The sequence below is a fragment of the Canis lupus genome, chromosome 10 (genome assembly GCF_048164855.1).
Source record: "Canis lupus baileyi chromosome 10, mCanLup2.hap1, whole genome shotgun sequence".
In the NCBI taxonomy this organism is placed as follows: Eukaryota; Metazoa; Chordata; class Mammalia; order Carnivora; family Canidae; genus Canis; species Canis lupus.
In genome coordinates this window covers 28,651,059-28,671,800 of record NC_132847.1, presented here as the reverse complement: position 1 = coordinate 28,671,800, position 20,742 = coordinate 28,651,059, and the positions used below count along the sequence as shown (strand labels likewise).

At 37.6% G+C, this 20,742-nt stretch overlaps 1 long non-coding RNA gene and 1 pseudogene across 1 annotated transcript; one reads left to right on the top strand and one right to left on the bottom strand.

The window, feature by feature from the left end:
- The first annotated feature begins 7,839 nt into the window (after window positions 1–7,839).
- Window positions 7,840–8,230, top strand: LOC140642030 (large ribosomal subunit protein P1 pseudogene; annotated as a pseudogene).
- Window positions 8,231–16,433: 8,203 nt separating this feature from the next.
- On the bottom strand, window positions 16,434–19,740 carry LOC140640899 (uncharacterized). The gene is made up of 3 exons (XR_012037503.1): window positions 19,475–19,740; window positions 18,398–18,582; window positions 16,434–17,927 (listed from the first exon to the last, which is right to left on the bottom strand). It is a non-coding gene; the product is annotated as an uncharacterized lncRNA (long non-coding RNA).
- Between the last annotated feature and the right edge of the window lie 1,002 nt (window positions 19,741–20,742).

Genomic DNA, 20,742 nt, shown 5'->3' with positions numbered 1-20,742 from the left:
TCAACCACTGAGCCACCCAGGCATCCCCAGAAAATATTATATTTTCCATAGTCTTGGAATGTAAGTAGAAACAGAATATATGCCCCTGAATATCTTCTTTGAATGTGAAAGTCCAATCAGACCAATACTAGGACTAGTATGATTTTCCTGTGTCGTTTCTGGGCTCAGTCCCAATCTATACATAGTGATTAAGATGGTAACTCTGAATGTTGCTCAGTTTTGGAGCAGTCAATTCTACCATGGTGTGTAGTCAGTCATTAAAGCATCTAGACCCACATAGTCATTGTATTTGCTATTTGCTATTGTATATAGAACCAGTTTATTTTTTTTCTGTTAAATTATCTGCAAGATTCCTGAAATATTTTTTTTCTATTCTCATTGGTAGACATTTGTTTGTGGCTTACAAATACTTGGTGAATGCTTCAGATGTTGGATTAGTTTGCTAGGGCTGCCATAATAAGATACCACAAAATGGGTGGCTTAAACAACAGAAATTTGTTTTCTTAGAGTTTGTAGGATGGAAGTCCAAGTTCAAGGTATCAGCAGGTGTGATATATCCTGAGGCCTCTGTTTGTGGCTTGTAGATGGTCACCTAGTTGTTCTGTCTTCACGTGGTCTTTTCTCTGTGCATGTGCATTCCTGGTGTCTTTCCCTCTTATAAGAATGTCAGTCATATTGAATTAGGGTCCCACTCATATCACCTATTTTACCTTAATTATTTATTTAAAGGCTCCATCTCCAAATACAATTATATTGGGGGTTAAGACTTTAACATTTGAATTTGGGGGGAAGGGGACACTATTCGGTTTGTGGGATATTGCCACACTCGCGATCTTGAAATTCTATCATTATCCATTTTCCTTTTAAGATGACAACTTACTGCTCATTATAAGCAACAAAATACCTTAAGTAAAGGATTAATTATTTAATTAATCATTAATTATTAGTGGAGAAACCCTTGGAACTAATTTAGGGATTTTAAAATTTATTTCAGCCAGGTAGAACCTCAGATTGCTAAGAGCTGAATGAATTATAACCACATGTTGGATATTCTTAGAAAATTCAGTTATCTGTTAATAAAATCACTGACAAATAAATAGCAACTGTGAGAAAGAATACATGGATCTGATCTTTTTTACTTTGCAAATTTAAGAGAATCTAGATTTTTTTCAGAGTTTTTTCCTTTTTAAAAAAATATTTATTTAAACAATGGAATACTACTCAGCCATCAAAAAGTGAAATTTTACCATTTGCAACAATGTGGATGGAACTAGAGGATATTATCAATCAGAGAAAGACAATTATCATATGATCTCATTATATGTGAAATTAAAGGAACAGAGGATCATAGGGGAAGAGAGGAAAAAATAAAATAAGACAAACTCAGAAAGGGAGAGAAACCATAGGAGACTCTTAATCATAGGAAACAAACTAGGCTCGCTGGAGGGGAGGAAGGTGGGGAGACAGAATAGTGGGTGATGGGTATAAGGAGACGTGTTGTAATGAACTCTGGGTATCATATAAGACTAATGAATCACTGACCTCTACTTCTGAAACTGACAATACCTTATTAATTAATTGAATTTAAATAAAAAAAATCAGTGAAACTAAAGAAAAAAATTTATTTATTTGAGAGAGACAGAGACAGAGTGAGCGAGCAGGGGTGGGGGCAAGGGGCAGAGGGAGAAAGAAAATCCTCAAGCATACTCTCCGCTAAGTGCCTAAGTGCGCAGCCTGTCCCAGTACTTGATGGTCACAACCTCATCCAAAATCAAGAGTTGGCCATTTTACCAACTGAGCCAACCAGGCACCCCCAAAGCTTTTTCCTTTTAACGAATCATATTACATCCTAAAATAGCCAAAGTAAAGAGTTTTGCTTCCTAAAACTAAATAGTTAAGATGCAACATTATCCTTAAAAAAGCAAAGAACCCCAAAATGTAAATTAATATGTTCTAAAGATACGTAGTGAGAAAAGAGCGCGCTTTGTATCTATAACTTAAAGAGATAGAAGTGATATGTATGTTTTGTGTTAAGAATAGCTACTCCTTCTAGAAAAAGAGGAAAGAGTACTGAGATAAATCATTTTGAAAAATGATTGTTGTTCTGATTTGGCTTTCTTACTTTTAAAATAAACATGGTGTGGATACAAGAAAAGAAGCCTGTGGTTTTTCTGCAAATCTGGAGAAGCTCTTGTGTGTTGGCAAGTTTTGATGGCTCGTTCTCAGAGAAATTCTTCCTATTTTCAAAGTCCAAACCCTTAATTAGAGTTTAAAACATGATATTATGGTCACATAAAGTTATAGATATGAAAGACATTTTTAATTTACTTTTAAAATTAAAGTTAGAAAAATTTATAATCTGTTTCTTTCCCAAGCACCTATAGCCACAGGTTTTATCCACTGCAAATATTTTAATTTTTCCTTGAAATTCCAGGTAAGATTTTTTTGTATTTCCTGCTTAATGATGTTTTCTGAAAGAAATGTTTATATACCTGTATGCCTAATTTTAGTAGTTTCTAGAATGGCTTATGAAAATAAAAATGGAAAAAGACTTTCTTCCCCTCTGGCATTGGTAAATAAATACCCTTCAATGATATAAAGTAGTGATAAAAATCTATTGCAATACCCACAGAAACTCCATTATGGTAAGTTGCTTTCTAAACATTGTAGTAACTTGCTTTTTAGGAGAAAATTTAGAGAACATTTTTGTAATTTCTGTTGAGGTCCAGAAAGATAAATGTGGTGTTAAGTAGTCAAAGAATCAGAATTGGTCAATTTTAAAACATCAATTATTATCTTTCTGAGCCCCAAACCTTTTCATTTGTCTTTTGTTATCTTTAATACCTAGGCAATATATATACATTGTAGAAATTAGGGAAACTTACTTGAATTTCTACCATCTTTTAGAGCAAAGCATTGTGAATTTTTTAATATAAACACTCTAGACATTTTTCCATGTGTATGTAACTTTTGCTTAACACTTAACAGAATAACCTGAACGATGTTTCCTTGTTACTACAAGTAGATTTTGGTATTTTTGATGGTTCTGCATAATATTCCACTGAATGGATAACATGTTTAACAAACTCCCATTGATGGATATTTGAGAAGCCTCTAAGTTTTGCTAGTGTAATCAAAGCCTACATGAACATACACACAGACACACGCAAACATGTCTATAGCTATATCTATATATTTATCTATTCCTATCCATTTTTATGATAAGTGATAAATGATATTTCTTTAGAATAAGTTCCTAGATATATTTTTCAGGATTAAAGAGCCTGCATATTTTGATAGATAGAAGCCCTCTTAATCAAAGAAATAAAAACTGGTAAATGCCCTATTAATCAAAATAAGTGGCTAAAGAGAAGAATCATAAAAATATTATATATATATATATACACACACAGAGACATACACACATATACATATAAAATGTATATACACATACACATATCGTAAGCATTTTATTTTTACTTAAAAAATATACATGCATATGCATCCACTAATTTAGATGAACTTAGAACTTCTTTTTAGGATTAAGGAATTTATTGTTGTTGACAATGGGACCCATGATTAAAGTTGTATGTAATCTTTCTTGAATGAATGACATCTGCAATGAATTGCTTAGGCTTTTTAGTTTCCTTTTTTTTAAGGTAGAGTAAGACCTGAAAAAATGTATGCTCCTTCTCCAATCTTTTGCTCAATTTGACATTTGTATGTGTGTGATGTGCATTTAGAATCTATCCAAAGCATTCAAATTAGTTTTTCCTGAAACATTTCTTTTTCTTTTCTTTTACATAATCCTGATTAAATAATATAATTACAAACCAAGTACAATCAACATAAAAGTATTTTTTAAAAACCAAACTACTGACTCTTGATAAGCAGAAAATTCAAAATGTGAAGAGCAGATCAAAGAGTAGTCTACTTATATAAAGGACTCAATGGGTCCTGGCCAGCAGTGTGTTTTATAGAAACAATAAAGTGTCAGTTTATCTGATAATTAAGTTAACTCAGAGTTGGTTGAGAGAGTTACTACTAAACTGCTTTCCAGTAAAGTACCACTGACTTCAGCAAGATATGAAAGTGCTTATCTGCTTCCACTCTAGTTCTCAAAATTCAGTGCCCATAGGAATCATTCAGTTTGTTAAAAATGCAGATTCCTAAAAATATAAAAATAAATAAATAAAAATGCAGATTCATGACACACCATTCTAATAGATTCTGACTTGGGGCAAGTTGAAGAAATCTGCAAAATATCAACCTAGGTGATCAGGTCAAAATATTTAACCCAAATATGAGATTCTATGATTTTCATTAACCCACAGTCTTCTAACAAAATTTGATTAAAGTAACAAAATTACCCACTTAGGTAATTTTGGAGAGATAACTTTTAGGGAAATAATTCTCTTGGTCCAGCTTTTCTGTAACTTTTACGAAGTCTTTGAAACTTTTAGAGAGATAACTTTTAGGAAAAGAATTCTCTTGGTCTAGAAAGACAACATGTAGGAAAAGAATTCTTTTGGTTCAGCTTTTCTATTATAGAGATTTTGACAATCTAAACATTCAGAGTTATTTCTGAAAAATTTAAACTAGATATTTGAAAAATCTAAATGCCTCTTAGCAGTAGGGAATAGATCCTCTAACACACACCAGATAAGATTTTTCAAAGTTGGATTAGGATTCAGAGATGACTCAGATTCTTTTTTTTTTTAATTTTTAAATTTGAGTATAGTTGACGTACAATATTATATTAGTTTCAAGTGTACAACATAGTGATTCAACTTCTCTATATGTTATGCTATGCTTATCACAAGTGTACCTGTCACCATACAATGCTATTACAATATCATTGACTATATTCCTTATGCTGTGATTTATTCATTCCATAACTGGAAGCCTGTATCTTCCACCCCTTCCCCAATTTGCTCATCACCCCTATCCCCACTCTCTCTAGCAAGCGTCAGTTTGTTCTCTATATTTATAGGTCTGATTCTGCTTTTTGTTTGTTTATTCATTTGTTTTGTTATTTATTTATTTATTTATTTATTTATTTATTTATTTATTATTTTAAAATCTTATGTATTTATTCATGAGAGACACAGAGAGAGGAAGAGACAGAGACAGAGGCAGAGGGAGAAGCAGGCTCCCCGTAGGAAGCCCAATGTGGGACTCAATCCCAGGATCCCGGAATCAAGACCTGACCCAAAGGCAGACACTCAACCACTGAACTACCCAGGTGTCCCTGTTTTGTTTTTTAGATTCCACATATGAATGAATTCATATGGCATTTGTCTTTCTCAGTCTGACTTACCTCACTTAGCATAATACCCTCTAGAGCCATCCATATTATAACAAATAGCATGATCTCATCCTTTTTCAGGACTGTGTATTACTGTGTTTTATATCTATATCTATATATCTATATTTATATCTATCTCACATCTTCTTTATCTATTCGTCGATTGATGGATACTTAGGTTGTTTCCACATCTTGTCTATTGTAAATAATGCTCAATAAACATAAAGGTGCATATATCTTTTCAAATTAATATTTTTGTTTTCTTTTTTTTCTAAAGATTTTATTTATTTATTTGACAGAGAGAAAGAGAGTACAAGCAGGGGAAAGGGCAGAGGGAGAAGGAGAAGCAGGCTCCTCTCTGAGTAGGGAGCCCCATGTGACCCTGGGATCATGACCTGAGCTGAAGGCAGATACTTAACCGACTGAACCACCCAGGTGTCCTCTGTTTCTGCTTTTTTTTTTTGTTGTTTTTGGTTTTTTTTAAGGCAAATACCCAGTAATGGAATTATTGGATCATATGGTATTTCTATTTTAATTTTTTGAGGAACCTCTGTACTATTTTCCACAGTGGCTGTACCAATATACATTCCCACCAATAGTGCATGAGCATTTTTTTTCTCCACATCCTCACCAACACTTAATATTTCTTTTTGATTTTAGCCATTATGACAGATGTGGTAACTCAGATTCTTGCCTATATATATTTAATATATACATTAAACAATTTCATAGGGGCAACCTCTACCTTAGTTTTTACCCAGGTCACTTTGACATTAAATGGAATTTAAATAAGCTTCCAGCCAGGTAGTGAAATAATTTGTTCTCTAAAAACCATGTCTCTCGTAAGCCAATGATGTTAAAACCTGAATTTATAATAAGTAAGTAATGCCCATCATCTTCTAAAACAACAACAACAAAATATTCATTTTGGGGGGAATAGAAAACCACAGTTAATTTATTAACATTTTTTAAAAAAGATGTTATTTATTTGAGAAAGAGAGCGAGTGGAAAAGAGAGCATGAGGGCAGAAGGGGGATGGCAAGGGGAAGGGCAGAGAGAGAGAGGGAGAAACAGACTCCCAGCTGAGCAAGGAGCCTGAAGCTGGGCTTGCTCTCAGTACCCCAGGATCATGGTCTGAGCGGAAGGCAGATGCTTAACTGATTGAGCCACCCAGGCACCCTTTTATTAACACTTTTAAAGGTTTAAGGACTTCATTAATCTTGACTAAATTACAGTGTAGCTACTTAGTGTCTTGCAGAGAAGAGGGAGTGAGGGGATTTTTATCTTTTTTTTTTTTTGCTATTTTTTCAGGGTTGAAGTGATATTCAGCTGCACAAGAAGATGATTTTCATACTGGAATGAATATTTCTGAATTTTTCTTGCCAACCTAGGGCCCTAGAACACTGAGTTAGCCTGGAGAGCCAGGGCTAGTGTGATGGAGTCAATGGATATCAGGAGGAGAATGCCCAGAGGTCAGGGAATAGTTGAATAGTGGCTCTAGGAAGCTGAAGCAAGAGTCTTATTTTAAGGTGCTTGAGGCTTTCATCTATGAGTCAGGCAGGAAGTGTTAAAGGCCTCAGCTTTCTTAGAGAAGTTGGGGCGTAAACATAGGTGAGCATCAGGCTGAAAGTCCAGGGCTCCACTGATCCATTCAACCCCACAATTTCCATGGTTCTTGGCTGCTTATCACAGTAACTCTAGGGCCTTGTCTGATCCAGCTGGAACCAGTGGATGTCCAGAGGGAACGTGGAAGTGTAGGGGCATTAGTGTTATATAGGTGATCATGACTAAAGGGAGATAGGAAACAGGAAGAAATCAGCAGATGAATTGCCCTCCCTTTCTAACAGAAGATTTCAAGATGGAGAGGCTTCATATGGCTTCTTTTAGAGAGGTCCTGTGAAACTGAGCAGTCCATTGTGGGCTTATGAAGCTATGGCCAGTTTAGTAATGCACTATTGTGTTTGCTTTCTCTCCTTACCTGAATGAATTCTTTTTTTTTTTTTTCCACTCTTGCTTTCCTGAGATTTATACTCTTAGTTAAGACGTTAGCACAGGCTCTTTATTTTATTTTATTTTATTTTATTTATTATTTTCTTAGGAAATCAAGGCTAAGAAAATGGATTCCGGGATTATCCCTAAAAAGAAAACTCTCAGGATGGAATTTTGGAATTGGGTTACCTACTTGAATAAAGGCAATAGAGACCTCACTGCTGATGGTAAGTGGGACGATAATGACTCCTGGCAGTGAAATCACAATTTATGAATTTTTGCCTGTGGTTAGTTGGGAAGAGATGCAAGGTAGAGGGCAAGACATTCGGAGATCATTATGTGGAAAATAATAATTGTAAGAATTGTTACATGGTGTGACTGTTTTTGACCGCAGTGGAAGTATTTTAAAAAGAAAATGATACTTCCCTCAGCTGCCACTAAGGTGCTCAGTCCTTCTGAAGCAGCTAAGTCTGCATTGAGGTCCTTACTTTATCTGGCAGCTAGCACTGAGCCTGGCAGTGCCCTTCAGCATTCACTTGTACATGGCCTCTGTCTAGGAGCTTGCCTGCAACTTTTCAGCCCTCATTGTGCATGAGGATGAGGTGTCAGTCATGGAAGATAAGATCAATGCCCTCATTAAAGCAGCAGGTGTAAATGTTGAATCTTTCTGGCCAGGCTTGTTTGCAAAGGCCCTGGCCAATGTCAACATCAAGAGCCTTATCTACAATGAAGGGGCTGGTGGACTTGACCCAGCAACCGGTTCTGTACCAGCAGGAGGTTGGTCCTGCTCCCTCCCCCACTGCTGCCCTAGGTGAGGAGAAGAAAGTAGAAGCCAAAAAAGAAGAATCAGAGGAGACTGATGATGACATGGGATTTGTTGTTTTGTTTTGTTTTGTTTTGTTTTGTTCGTTTTTTACTAAACCTCTTAGGTAAACTGTTGAATAAATAGCTGAACTCTAGGTGGCTTAGTCCGGTAAGCCTGGGATCAAGCCCTGCATCTGGGTCCCTGCTCAGCAGGGAATCCTCTTCTCTTTGTGCCCCTCCCCCACGCTTGTGCACGCACTCTCTCGTTCTCTATCTCTTAAATAAATAAATAAAATCTTAAAAAAAAAAAGAACAGAACTCTTAAAAAAATGGGGGCACCTCGGGGCTCAGTCAGTTGAGTGACTAACTCTTGATTTTGGCTCAGGTCACGGGTTTGAGCTCCAAGTTGGGCTCCATGCTGGGCATGAAGCCTGCTTAAGATTTTCTTTCTCTTTCCCTCTCCCTCTCTGGTCCTTCCCTCCACTTCCCTCTCTAGAAAGAAAAGAAAAGAAGGGATCCTCTGAAAACCAGAAGTTTCAATGGCAGTCTGGCCTCAGGGTAGACTGGGTTGAAAATCAGATCCAGATTCTAATTATAAGGACAGTAGAGAGGTAAAGGAAATTAAATTTGTAGCTTCCATGTATACATACTATATTAAAACCAGGACCCAGATGGGGAAGAGGGCACAAAAGATCTGTGATAAGGATATTTCAATGGATAAATCTAAGAACACTGAACTAAAAAAATTCCCTGAAATATTCCTGGGCCAGTGGAATCTACTTGTTTCCCTTGCCAAAGGAGAATACCTTCCCCTTTCCTAGAGTCCATACAGTGGCCTCACCCAAAGCAGGCACCTAACAAGATGATGCTTGTTCTCTTTAAAAGCTGATCTTGGGACACCTAGGTGGCTCAGGGGTTGAGCATCTGCCTTCGGCTCAGGGCATGATCCTGGAGTTCCGGGATCGAGTCCTGCATGGGGATACTTGCAGGGAGTCTACTTCTCTCTCTGCCTATGTCGCTGCCTCTCTCTCTGTGTATCTCATGAATAAATAAATAAAATCTTAAAAAATATAAAAATAAAAGCTGCATCTGCCACAACTCATTGCCTCCAGGCCAACAGCCAGGATCATGTTTCAGCACAGCCTGAGAAGAAAGCTACAGTCCCTGCTTAGGGAAGAAATAGACTACCTATTAAACAAATGACATAATCTGGCTATTATGTATCACGGGAATAATGGAATTCCCATGAATAAGGGAATAAGGGAGTATGTATAGAAGTAGATTTTTGAGGATATCTGATTGGGGGGCCATAATCCTGGATAGGGGAGAATTCACAGGTATGGGAGTATCTTGTATGACTCAGGATTCAGTGTTCCAGGACCTAGAGTTGCTCTAAACACACTGTCAGGTTGGCTCCTTGAAACTTGGCCATGATAATGGACTAGAGTATGTGAGATGAATTTACTAGTTGTCTTGGAGTTATTTTGAGCAATGAAGACCATAGGGATTAGGGAAGCAGGAATGTTAGAATGGATTTACTACGTACAACCTGAGGACCTCTCACTGATTCTAAGTTCCCAGGAAGGACTCAGAGCTCCCTCCTATCTTGAAGGCGATAGGAAATATGCTAGTACTGGGTATACCAGTTTCTTTAGGAAGCTTAGTGATCCTGCTCTCTCAGACGATGACTGAAAATGTGGCGTGGAAATTAGGCTGTCTAATATAAATGAGGACAATGAGATTCCAGAATGACAGAGACCTTTGTCAGGACTTAATTCTCAGAGGCAAGATGGACATAATTAATGCAATGGGCATCAAAATTAGAGTAGCAGTTTGAGTGCCTTGATCTACATGAATATAGTGATTTTAGGGGCAAGATGCATGGAGAACTAATCAGGCATTGTCTGATTTGGATAATAGAAAATTGAGAGCTGGAAAGCTGACATCAGCGGTACAAGTAAAAATCACCCAGTTTCTAGAACTAAATAGACGCAGAGTCCATTGACTCAAGGGGAGATCAGGTTTCCTTGAGGAAGAACCTAGCAATGCCTCTAGAGTACATTTGACAAATATTCTTCTGATCCTTCCTGAAGGAGATCTTTGGTCATTTGTGAGTATGCCAGGGGAAAGGGAAATAACCAGGCTTTTCAAATCTGTTATATATGAGATCTGAACTGGCACTGGCATTAACATTAAGAGTCCCAAAATACCATCCACTTTTCCAGTTAGAATGGGAGTTATGGTAGCCAGATGATAAATGGAGTATTAGCACAAGTCCAATGCACAATAGTATCAATGAGTCCGCAGACCTGCTCTGAGTTATTCTCTACATATATTCTAGTTATTCCTTGAATATATAAATGGAATAGCTATCAGCTGGAATAGGTATCAGGACTCTTACATGGGTTTCTTGTAACTGTGTGGGTTAGGGGCCATTATTTTCAGAAAGACCAAGTGAGAGTGCCAGAAACTGACTGCTCACTCAGTAAAAAATGTAAATTATAAATAATGCCTTATTACAGAAGGGATTGCAATGATTAGCACCACTACCAGACTTGAAGTATGTGGGACTGTGGTCCCCATTGTATTTCCTTTCAATTCACCTCTTCACTCTCTTAAAACTGTGGGATATTGGTGGATGATGGTGGACCACCATACATCCAGTGTAGTGACTGCAGTCATAGCTCATAGGCAGGATATGGTTATCTTAACAGAAGCACATTAATTTATTCTCTGGTGTTTGCCATGTGGGTATTGGTTTAATGAATGTGTGTCTTCCAATCCTCATCCATAGGGAGTATCAAAATCTGTTTGCCTAAAAAAAAAAAAAAAAAAATCTGTTTGCCTTTATAGTGTAGGAACAGCATGGAGTTAATTGTCCCTGGGGCAAACTTTTACTTATGGGAAAGGGGAGATGAAAAAAAACTGAAAGAGGGATGCCTGGGTGGCTCGGCGTTTGAGTGTCTGCCTTTGGCTCAAGGCGTGATCCTGGAGTCCCGGGATCAAGTCCCACATCATGCTCCCTGGGATCAAATCCCACATCAGGCTCCCTGCATGTGGAGCCTGCTTCTTCCTCTGCCTATGTCTCTGCCTCTCTCTCTCTCTCTCTGTGTGTGTGTCTCTCAAGAATAAATAAATAAAATCTAAAAAACAAACAAACAAACCCTGAAAGATAAATTGCCTGTCTTCCAAAGATTCCAAGATGCAGCAATTCCAAAATGCCTTTTCAAAGATATCCCACATTACCAAAGAATTTAAGTCTCTTTTATAAGTATGACCAGCTCAGTAAATACACAAAAGATTATATTATCTTTTTGTCCTTCCTTGCCTCATTTACATTTTCCCTTTGTTACTTGCCTCTCTGGGACTGAATCTCCAAGGAAGAAATAGCAGAATTTTGCTTCATGTTTTTTTCTAAGAATCTGAGCTAAGAAAATGGCTCTCCACACTCTACTTACCCAACACCAACTAGATGAACGTAGAAAAGGAAATATAAATGTGTAGGTAAGCACATGTTAGTTTTGAAAGACAGCTGCTCTCCATTATTTCTATGAAAATCAGTGGAGAAGATGAAATAAAATTCCAATAGATTGCTTAAAAATTAACTACAGATCGTATTTAAAGATATTTACACAATAAGGGGGCGCCTGGGTGGCTCAGTGGGCTAAGCGACTGACTCTTGATTTTGGCTCAGGTCATGATCTCAAAGTCCTGAGATGGAGCCCTGTGTCAGGCTCTGAATTCAAAGGGAAGACAGCTTGGGATTCTCTCTCTCCCTCTCCTTCTGCCCCAGCCCTGCTCTCTCTCTAAAATAAATAAATAAATCTTAAAAAAATATTTGCACAATGGAAATATAAATTCTATTTACCTCTGTAATAACTGGCCAGACTAGACTATAAATTAACTTACTATTCATTAATATTGCTTGGAGCTATAAACCTTCTGAATAGCTGTATAGCATCTGATCATTTTTACTCACATTTATCATTTAGTTCATGTCAGCAAGCCAGTATCTATAAACAACTGTTTTAGATTGTAAGTACTGAATGTTCTAATCTCTGCACCAGAATCCAAGTATGATTGACATTCTGATTTGGAAAATATTTTAAGGAGACAGTTTTGACCATCGATAATAAAAGTTGTGTTGTAGCATTAGTTTCCAGTGAACTTATGAAGTGCTGAACTTAATCCTCAGACTTAGGCATTGAGTTTATTGGAAGACTAGGAGCAAATTCCTGAAGTTTTATCAAAAGAGATAAGAATAAAGGTGTCTTGAGGGGAACTTGAGTTCTGAGTTTCCCTGCCTTTCTGGTTTAATAAAGCCTTAATGAGTTGATCTTCAGGGAATAATTTCAAAGGCACTGCTTTTAATTTAATCCTTTTTTTTTTTGTGGGAAGATCTAACCAAACATGTTATTTAATAATTTTTTTTCGATGTCATTGTACTCTACGATATGCTGTGTACCACAGGTTCTACAGATGTACACACCAGTGGGAGTGGCTGCCTCAGGAGGGTACACCTGGGGAAGAGGTCCTTGCAGACTCTTGCAGGCTTGATGCTGTTTGGACAAAGCTTTCTGTGGTCCCAGCAATTCCATATGTAATTTAGAAGGGTGGGAGATACTGGGTCTTCATAGGTACATCCCTTGACCTGTGGACCTCATTCCATAGGGTGGAGCATGGATGAAGGAAGGCTAAACGGGCCACTATAAATGACAGGATTTGGGGCAGAGCCTGGGTCTATGGGTAATATGGGAAGTTGGCATGTTTAAGGAACAAAAGGACTGGTGAAGCTGGAAGGAGGTAAAAATGAGAGGCTGTGGTAACAGGATGAGATTGATGAGATAAACCTTGAAGATCATAAGGCATTTAGAATTTTATATGCTTCTTTGCCAGTCAGACTGCATTAGGTCTGCAGAGCCTTCAGTAAGAACTGATTAGGACATTGTCTGAGGCTTATCTGCAAAACTTTGGGACGGGAGACCTTCTGAACGAAAGCTTGAGATTTCAGATAGTCTGTGGTGAAGCAGAAGTCAAAGTAGACCAGAGTATTCAGATGCAGCTAAGATAATATCATAGCTCTGAGAAAAGAACTTATTCATAATATTATTCACTATGTATATCTCAGGGCCTATAACTAGAAGCAAGGCCAATTTTAACTCACCTAAGAGCTGGGTAGGAGATAGAAAGTTAAAATTTGCTATGAAGCTGACAAATGTTTGTTTCATGTTGTCTTGGTTTCACTTTACAAACATCCTGAGGTTCTTTACAGCAGTGCCCTTGGACCTTTCTTTTCTTTCTGTCTTCCTGTAAACTGAACCCCTGTTTGCCTGAATCTCAAATCCTGGTTCTGCAATTCCAGCCTTTGGCCTTAGATTAAGTATTAGCTCTTTGTCTTGCCAGCTTTCCAAAGTAAGCTTTCCCTAACAGAGCCTGACTTAGCTGGCCTGTCTGACCTCCTGGTGCCACATGGCAACCACTGTTCCAGTTCTGACCACTTGCAATCTAACTTCTGCCCTAGCTAGAATAACCTCTGCCTCCAGCAAGGAGAAATTAAGCATTTTGTTATGAACCACTGAATTCAGAGCACCTGCTCAGTTGCCCTGGCAACAAGGCAGTGGCTCCGCTTTTCTTTAGTCCCCGGGCTTGGAGGATATGACACTACAGAAGGAAAATTCAGAGCCCCAAGGACAGGTTCCTGTTGGGTCTACCCAGGTAGAGGTAGGGATGCAGATACAGACTGCTTTCACAGACTGGGGCTAGCAGTTGCTGTAGGCAGCTAGGCCTGTCTCTGTTTACCCATCCAGAGGAAATGTAGAGACAGTTTAGCAGAAATCTCAGAAATTAAGTAGTCATAATGATTCATTGAATATCCAGAGCTTTGGTTGGGAATTAGAGGAAGGGGGTGGTGCTGGTGGGTGCAAACTGATTTCATTTCTAATATCCTAAAAAGATGTGGACGGTGATAGTTCTGCTCCTGAAGCCCAAAAACCATGTCCAGAACATGTCCAGAAGGGGAATAAGGAAGGTCCACGCATAAGAACTGATAGATATTGCTTATCTGCTAGGAGGAAGAATTGACACCTCTAGAGTTTTACGGGCCATCCTGGAGGAAATGAGGTGGGGTGATCCAAACTTCCACCATAATTTAGCCACAGCCTCAAGAAAGGATTATGTAATAAGCTCGCTCAGGACACCAGGCTTGAGCCTTTATATATATATATTTAATTTTAATTTTAATTTTTTATTTTTTTGAGCCTTTCAATATTAACAAGCCTCTGGACAAGGCTGGAAATGGGACTAGCACACACTATGCCTCTCTTTCTCTTTCTCTCTCTCCTCTCTGAGTAGTAGCAGGGCTACTTTCCCAAGATGTGTGCCTGTGTGTATGCACATGTGTGTACATGTGCGTACTTGTCCCCATCTGTTTGCCAGCTCCCCCAAGCAGGGCACCTATATCCCTGTCATACATCATGCCTATTTTTATGCAGATTGCATTATTCCTATTCTACTTCTAAAAGATACTTGCTTAAAGATCATCTATTGCACAAAAAGTATAGATTAATTTTAAGGCAATTAAAATGTTATTGGCAATTAATATTCAGGAACACCTCCTCCAGCAAGTGCTCCCCCTCATACAGAGGAAAATCAAAATCAAAAGAGGAAATTTTGGGGAATGTTTTGTATATGATACTTGCACTATGAAGATGTTCCTGGACAATCCTTGGTAACAATGACTAATGTTTAACAGTGGTGGCAGGACTTCTGCCCTTTGGGAGGCAGCAGATAGCTGAGAGTCTGAATCTGAGTCAGATGCACCTGGATTCAAATGTTCACTCTGCCTTTTACAAGCTGCAGAGACTTGGGCAAGTTTCTTATCTGCCTTAATTTTTTTCACTTATGAAATTTCTTCCTGTAAGGGACTTTGATGAAGATTAAAGAAGATAATAGATGTAAAGTCCTTAGCACAGCATTCAGATAAATGCATGACATGAAAGTTTACAGGACTTTATCACTGTGCTCATGCTTATGAATGCTCTTTAAATATTTGCAGGGCATTTCTTCTTTTTTCTTCCTTTTTAAAAAGAGATGTGCCAAGATATTATTTCTTTAAAAAGAACAATACGTAAAATTCTATAATTCAAAATGATTATGTATAATACCAAAATGACTGCTAGGAAAAACCTAGAGCAATGCCCCTTCAGGAGAAGGAGGTACTTAAGTCTATTCATTATATTTCTACATTCTTTACAGTTCCTTGTCTCCACCATTCTATTTGCTGATTTGCAAGCTGGTTATTTATGTAGAGTCTGGGCTATCAATATTAGACAATATCCTGAATTAGTTTTAAAAAGTTTCTTGATACTCTACCCACTCCAACACCTCGATATAGAAATCAGGTGTTTTTTTTTTTTCATGTAACAACTGTAAAAGAACTGTTTGTCCAAATGATTTGCTTTACTGAAGACTAAATGGATTGTTACTATTTTATCACAAAGCAAACAACCAGTTTTCATTGTTATTGATTATAATGAAAACAATACTCTTAACATCTGTGCCTACAAACCACAAACTTTAAAAATACATATTTTGCAAATGTTTTTTTCTTTCCATAATATCATTTTAGAACCGCTACAGTTATTACACTGCTATAAAAATCTTTTGAATAATTCTGATAATTATGAATTGAGCTATATATGCAAAACAAGTCAGCCTTTGCCTTCTAAAACTGTAAGTAGGCTGTGGTTCTTTTAGGAAGCACTTTAACCCCAAGCACAGGTCAACTAGCCTTACTCATCACCACTGTTTCAGACACATAGTTACTTTTGAAAAAAAAATATATAGCTAGATTTGACAGGCAGATTAGATAGGTCACAGATGCAAACATATATATGCATATGGGTGATCTCTTGGTAGAATATACAGACATGCATCCTGCTGAAATGTTCATTTTTATGTAAAGTAATAAAGAACTAAGGGACATAAAACTTGTTAGGTTGCCTTATGCCTACCTACATATGTAGGGAAGAGATGATTAAATCCAGCTCCTCAGGCTTTGAAATACAAGATTGAGATGTCATGGCCACTAACTAACTTGATCAGTAATATTTGATTTGCATGCCGAAAATCCAGGACAAACACCTTCAAACTCCCAAGTTAACAACCATCTGAGCTAGAGATAAAGAAAGGAGGGTCTCCCCAGATGTAAACTGACACTGTAAGGAATCTATATTGCAATAAAAAATAATTTAATTTAGCAATTAAAAAGGGATCTGAGTTAAAAATGACAACAAGGAATATTTCATTTGCTTATATCTCTTTATAGAAGGAGGCTGTTACAAAGCAAGAGAAAGGAATCAGTGGTTCAAACAGTAAATTGTGTTCTCTTTCAAAACAACAAAATTTAATGCTAAAGTAGTTATAATCAAAAGCTGTATAGCATTTGTTGGAAAACATTTTTCCACTAATATCGTTTAGTTCTGGCACTTATAGCAATAATTAAATTACAAATGATAAAAATGGCATCAGTGGATATGTATTTACAAAAAAAATTGTTACAAAAGGCAACTATATACTAAATGTCACAATCTGTGTAGAGATAACACCACATCCTCAGCCTGAAAAAAATACTGAATGACAGTTTCAATCTCATTTGACAGAAATAAATTCACAAGCAAAATGCTTTCAGGAAAAGTTCAAGAAAACATAACAGGACTTTGGCATGGTTTAAGACTGTGAAAGTTTAAACAATCACCACTAAGGTGAAGAATTTCCATCAGTTTAACATCACCACCACTGCCAAGCCTTCTAAAACTTCCTCTCAAGAAACAGGACAGATTTGAAAATGAACTGAAGGAATTTAGGAATGGGGTGTACAGAGAGTAAGAAAAAATGGGAGGAAAAGCAGTGAAAAAATTTTTCTGAAAAAAAAATCCTTCTAATCCCAAAACATATTTTCTAATCCTGGGAAAAGGGTGTGGCTACTTTTGGATCTTGCCTCCAAATCTTCCTGGACAATTGCAATTCACAAAATGTAATCATATGTATGACCTCTTGCCTTAAAACTGCATTTCCATCTGATTGGTGTTAGTTTTCTTTTTAAAATGCATTTGAAAAAAAATGCATTTGATCCATTCCATGGTTAACAGGATTTGTATTTGTGTTTTGTCCTCATAGATGCCATTAAAATTGGGAGGAAGTCCAGGTTTGTGGCTGGTGTTAATCTGAATTGCAGAAGAAGTTATAGTAATATCTTTGCTGTTTGCAGAAGCTATAGCTTGTGGAGTGGAGAATTCATAGCTCAAATTGGCAGCTGGGGAGGAATCTGACCCTTGAAATTCATGAACCTTCGTGTGCTTGTACAAAAGGCTCAGTCTGTATATAGGACTTGTGGCACAGTTTGCGGATATAAGGCTTGTCTGAGGCGTGCAAATGCATGTACTTCTTGCCGTCACTGCGGTTGGCAAAGTGTCTGTCACAGCCTTCACATTCACATTTGAAAGATTTCTTACTTGTGTGAGTGCTCTTGTGGATCTTGAGGTTCTTAGAGTGGGCAAAGATCTTCCTCCAGCCTGGAGAAGGGGCATGGGAAGTGCTTCTGGCCCCTATACAGTTGAATGTGGTTGCCCAGTTTGTACTTTGCCTTGTCCTTGTGAGGGCACTCTTCCCAGTAGCAGACATGGTTGTTCTGCTCCAGGCCCCCCACATGCTCCATGGTGACATGTGTCACCAGCTCCTGCATGATGCTGAAGGTCCTGTCACAGCTTTTCTTGGGTTAGCTCAGCTGAGTCTCCTGGATCCACAAGCATGACACTGCAGGACATTTCTTATATGTAAAAATGTTAATTACAAAATTATCATATGAAAAAGCCTGTTTCATCTGTTGCTATTTCAAATTATGGTGTTTCTTTTCCCTTAGAAAAACAATTTGCAAACAGGAATATTTCCATGTACTAGAAGTTGATTGCATTGTTTTGCTAAGCACCCCCCCAAAGGATAAATATGATTTGGTGGCTAGCTTGCATATAAACAATGAGCTATATATAGCTCACATAGTAATGGGATCTTTACAGAGCTGATTAAACTTTTAATTTCACTAAGAAGATTGCTTGAGTTGTTTTCTCCCTGCCCTCCTTCCCTTATACACACACACACACACACACATCCACACATGTATGTATGTATACACACTCAGTTAAACTAAAGCAGCTAAAATAAAATACACTTTAATAACCTGAATTTAGATAACTTAATTTTCTGAGCTTCAGTAAAGCAATGCACTTTAATCAGATATACTTTAGTAGTTTTCAGCATCAAACGGCCCAAGAAGGGATGCTTGTGGCTCAGTGGTTGAGCATCTGCCTTTGGCTCAGGTTGTGATCTCAGAGTCCCAAGATGGAGTCCCACATTGAGATCCCCGCAGGGAGCCTGCTTCTCCTCTGCCTATGTCTCTGCCTTGCTCATGAATAAATAAATGAAATCTAAAAAAACAAAAAAACACAAAATTATATTGTAGGTGAATTATATCTTAATATAACTCTTTTTTTTTTTTAAAGACTCTCATATGGCTTCATTATGTAGCTTTCTGATAATTCTAGCTTAATCCAAAAGTAAAATTTAGAGACTCTATAGCAGTGTTTCTTAACTGGGATTAATTTTGCCCCCAAAATACATTTAAAAATATCCGGAGACACTTTTGTTTGTCACAAATTGGGGGACAGGAAATTCTACTGGCTTCTTGTGGGTAGAGGACAATGATGACATCCTGCAATGCACAGGACAGTCTCCTGCAAGAAAGAATTGTCTGCTCCAAACTACCAACTGTGCTGAGGTTGAGAAATCCAGACTTTGAGAAACAAAAGGGCAATATGTCACTGACATCATTCCCTATAACCATTACTTCTGACAAGTAGCTTAGACAAAAAGCCAGAAAAAATTATCTCATATAGCTCACATGTATGTACAAGGTATAAGGAATAAATGGTCTAGAGGTCTGGTTGCCATGTAGAAAATAGTACAAGAAAGTACATTACTATGGTCTAGCAAGAATTACCTTTTAGAGTAGTAGATAGTAGGCCTTAAATGTTAAGTCCCTTCCATCAGTCTAATAGTCTAAAAATCAGTGAGCCCATAGCTCTAGGTTCCTCTAACATGGAAGATCCCTTTCTTTAATAGGTATGTCCTCAGGAAGAACTGGGAGGCACCAGAAGTCTGAAACCATTCCTTTACTTGTTTCTCTCTCACATATGTTAATTATACTTCTTGTTGGCCGACTTAATATTAAATCACAGTGAAAGCATCTGAAAACAAATTAATAAACCTATCTAACTAAAAAAAAAAAACCCAAATGCCCGGAAACTAAAATTAAATTACCTTCAAATTTTTGCTTGTTCCCTTACATTTCTAAGCAAGTGAGATGCTAACACCTTTGCTTTTGACTCTACAGGAATCAATGGATGTGTTGGTCAGTAGCCTCAGAGTCCTTCAAGACCTAGCTAGAAAAAAGGAAACATATTTCTTTCTTTCTTTTTTTGAAATATATTTCTTGATCTTTATAATGATCAAAGGCAATACAAGAAAGTTTTCAAGCAAAAAGAACCTACAATCTTTCCTTGTCCTCTGAATCTATCTTCCTCCCTCATTTGAATGTTGAACAGGCAATCGTCATGTCAGAATGACAGAATTCCAGTGGCCCATTTGAAGTAAGTTACGTGGAATTCAGGATGCATTTTCTATAGAAACCATGGTATGGTTAGCTATGTTTAACCCATAATGCTCTGAAGTAGAGAGCCAATGGAAATAATAGGACTTGGCCATATGATGAATGATATTTTTATAGGGAAATGTGTTCAGTGGTCCAACAAAGGATGCCAGGAATGGGAGACTCTTCCCTCTCTCATTATTCCCCACTTCTGAGTCTCTGTCACGTAGGGCAGGGAATCTTCCTAGGAGATGAGTAGAAGGTGAGTAATGAGGTATAGAGCTGGAGGCTTTCAAAGTTTGGGGACAGGGGAACAATGTGCTGTAAGAAGCTGAGAATTTTCCCTTGCTCAGCTTCAGAGCAGTTTCTTTTTTTTCCCTTTCTTTTCAACCACTGACCCTAATAATTGATCCTCCTATTTTCCCTCCATTGCACAAATAATCTCTTCCTTCAGAGAAAGATTTCTTCCTGCTTATTTTGGATCAGAATAAGGAGCTCCCTCTACTTCCCTGGTCCTGAACCAAATACATAAACTTTTCAAATACTCTATAGAGTTAACAACAACAACAACAAATTCCCCCTGGACCCTTTTCAGTATTGCAGATAGGTTCTACAAGTTAAGAGTAAAACCCTAGTTAATTATAAGTCTTTTTCCACTTAAGGAACTGTTGAAGTGAGGTTTAGCCATATATCAGGGGGAATCATAGATAGGCTTTAATGATAAACATTTCATCAACACGTGGCTGATGGAGGTTTAAGATGAAGAGCATGACAGTGGGATTTGTATGGTGCAAAATAGAATAAAATAGCAGTAGTAGTAGTAGTGCCCCCTAGCGTCAAAGAGAAGCTGTGAAGTAGGGAGATGGCTGGAAGAACAGGCATATTACAGTTTCTATTCTGTTGGTCCAAATCCACTTCTGCAGGAGCCCTCTATGCTTGA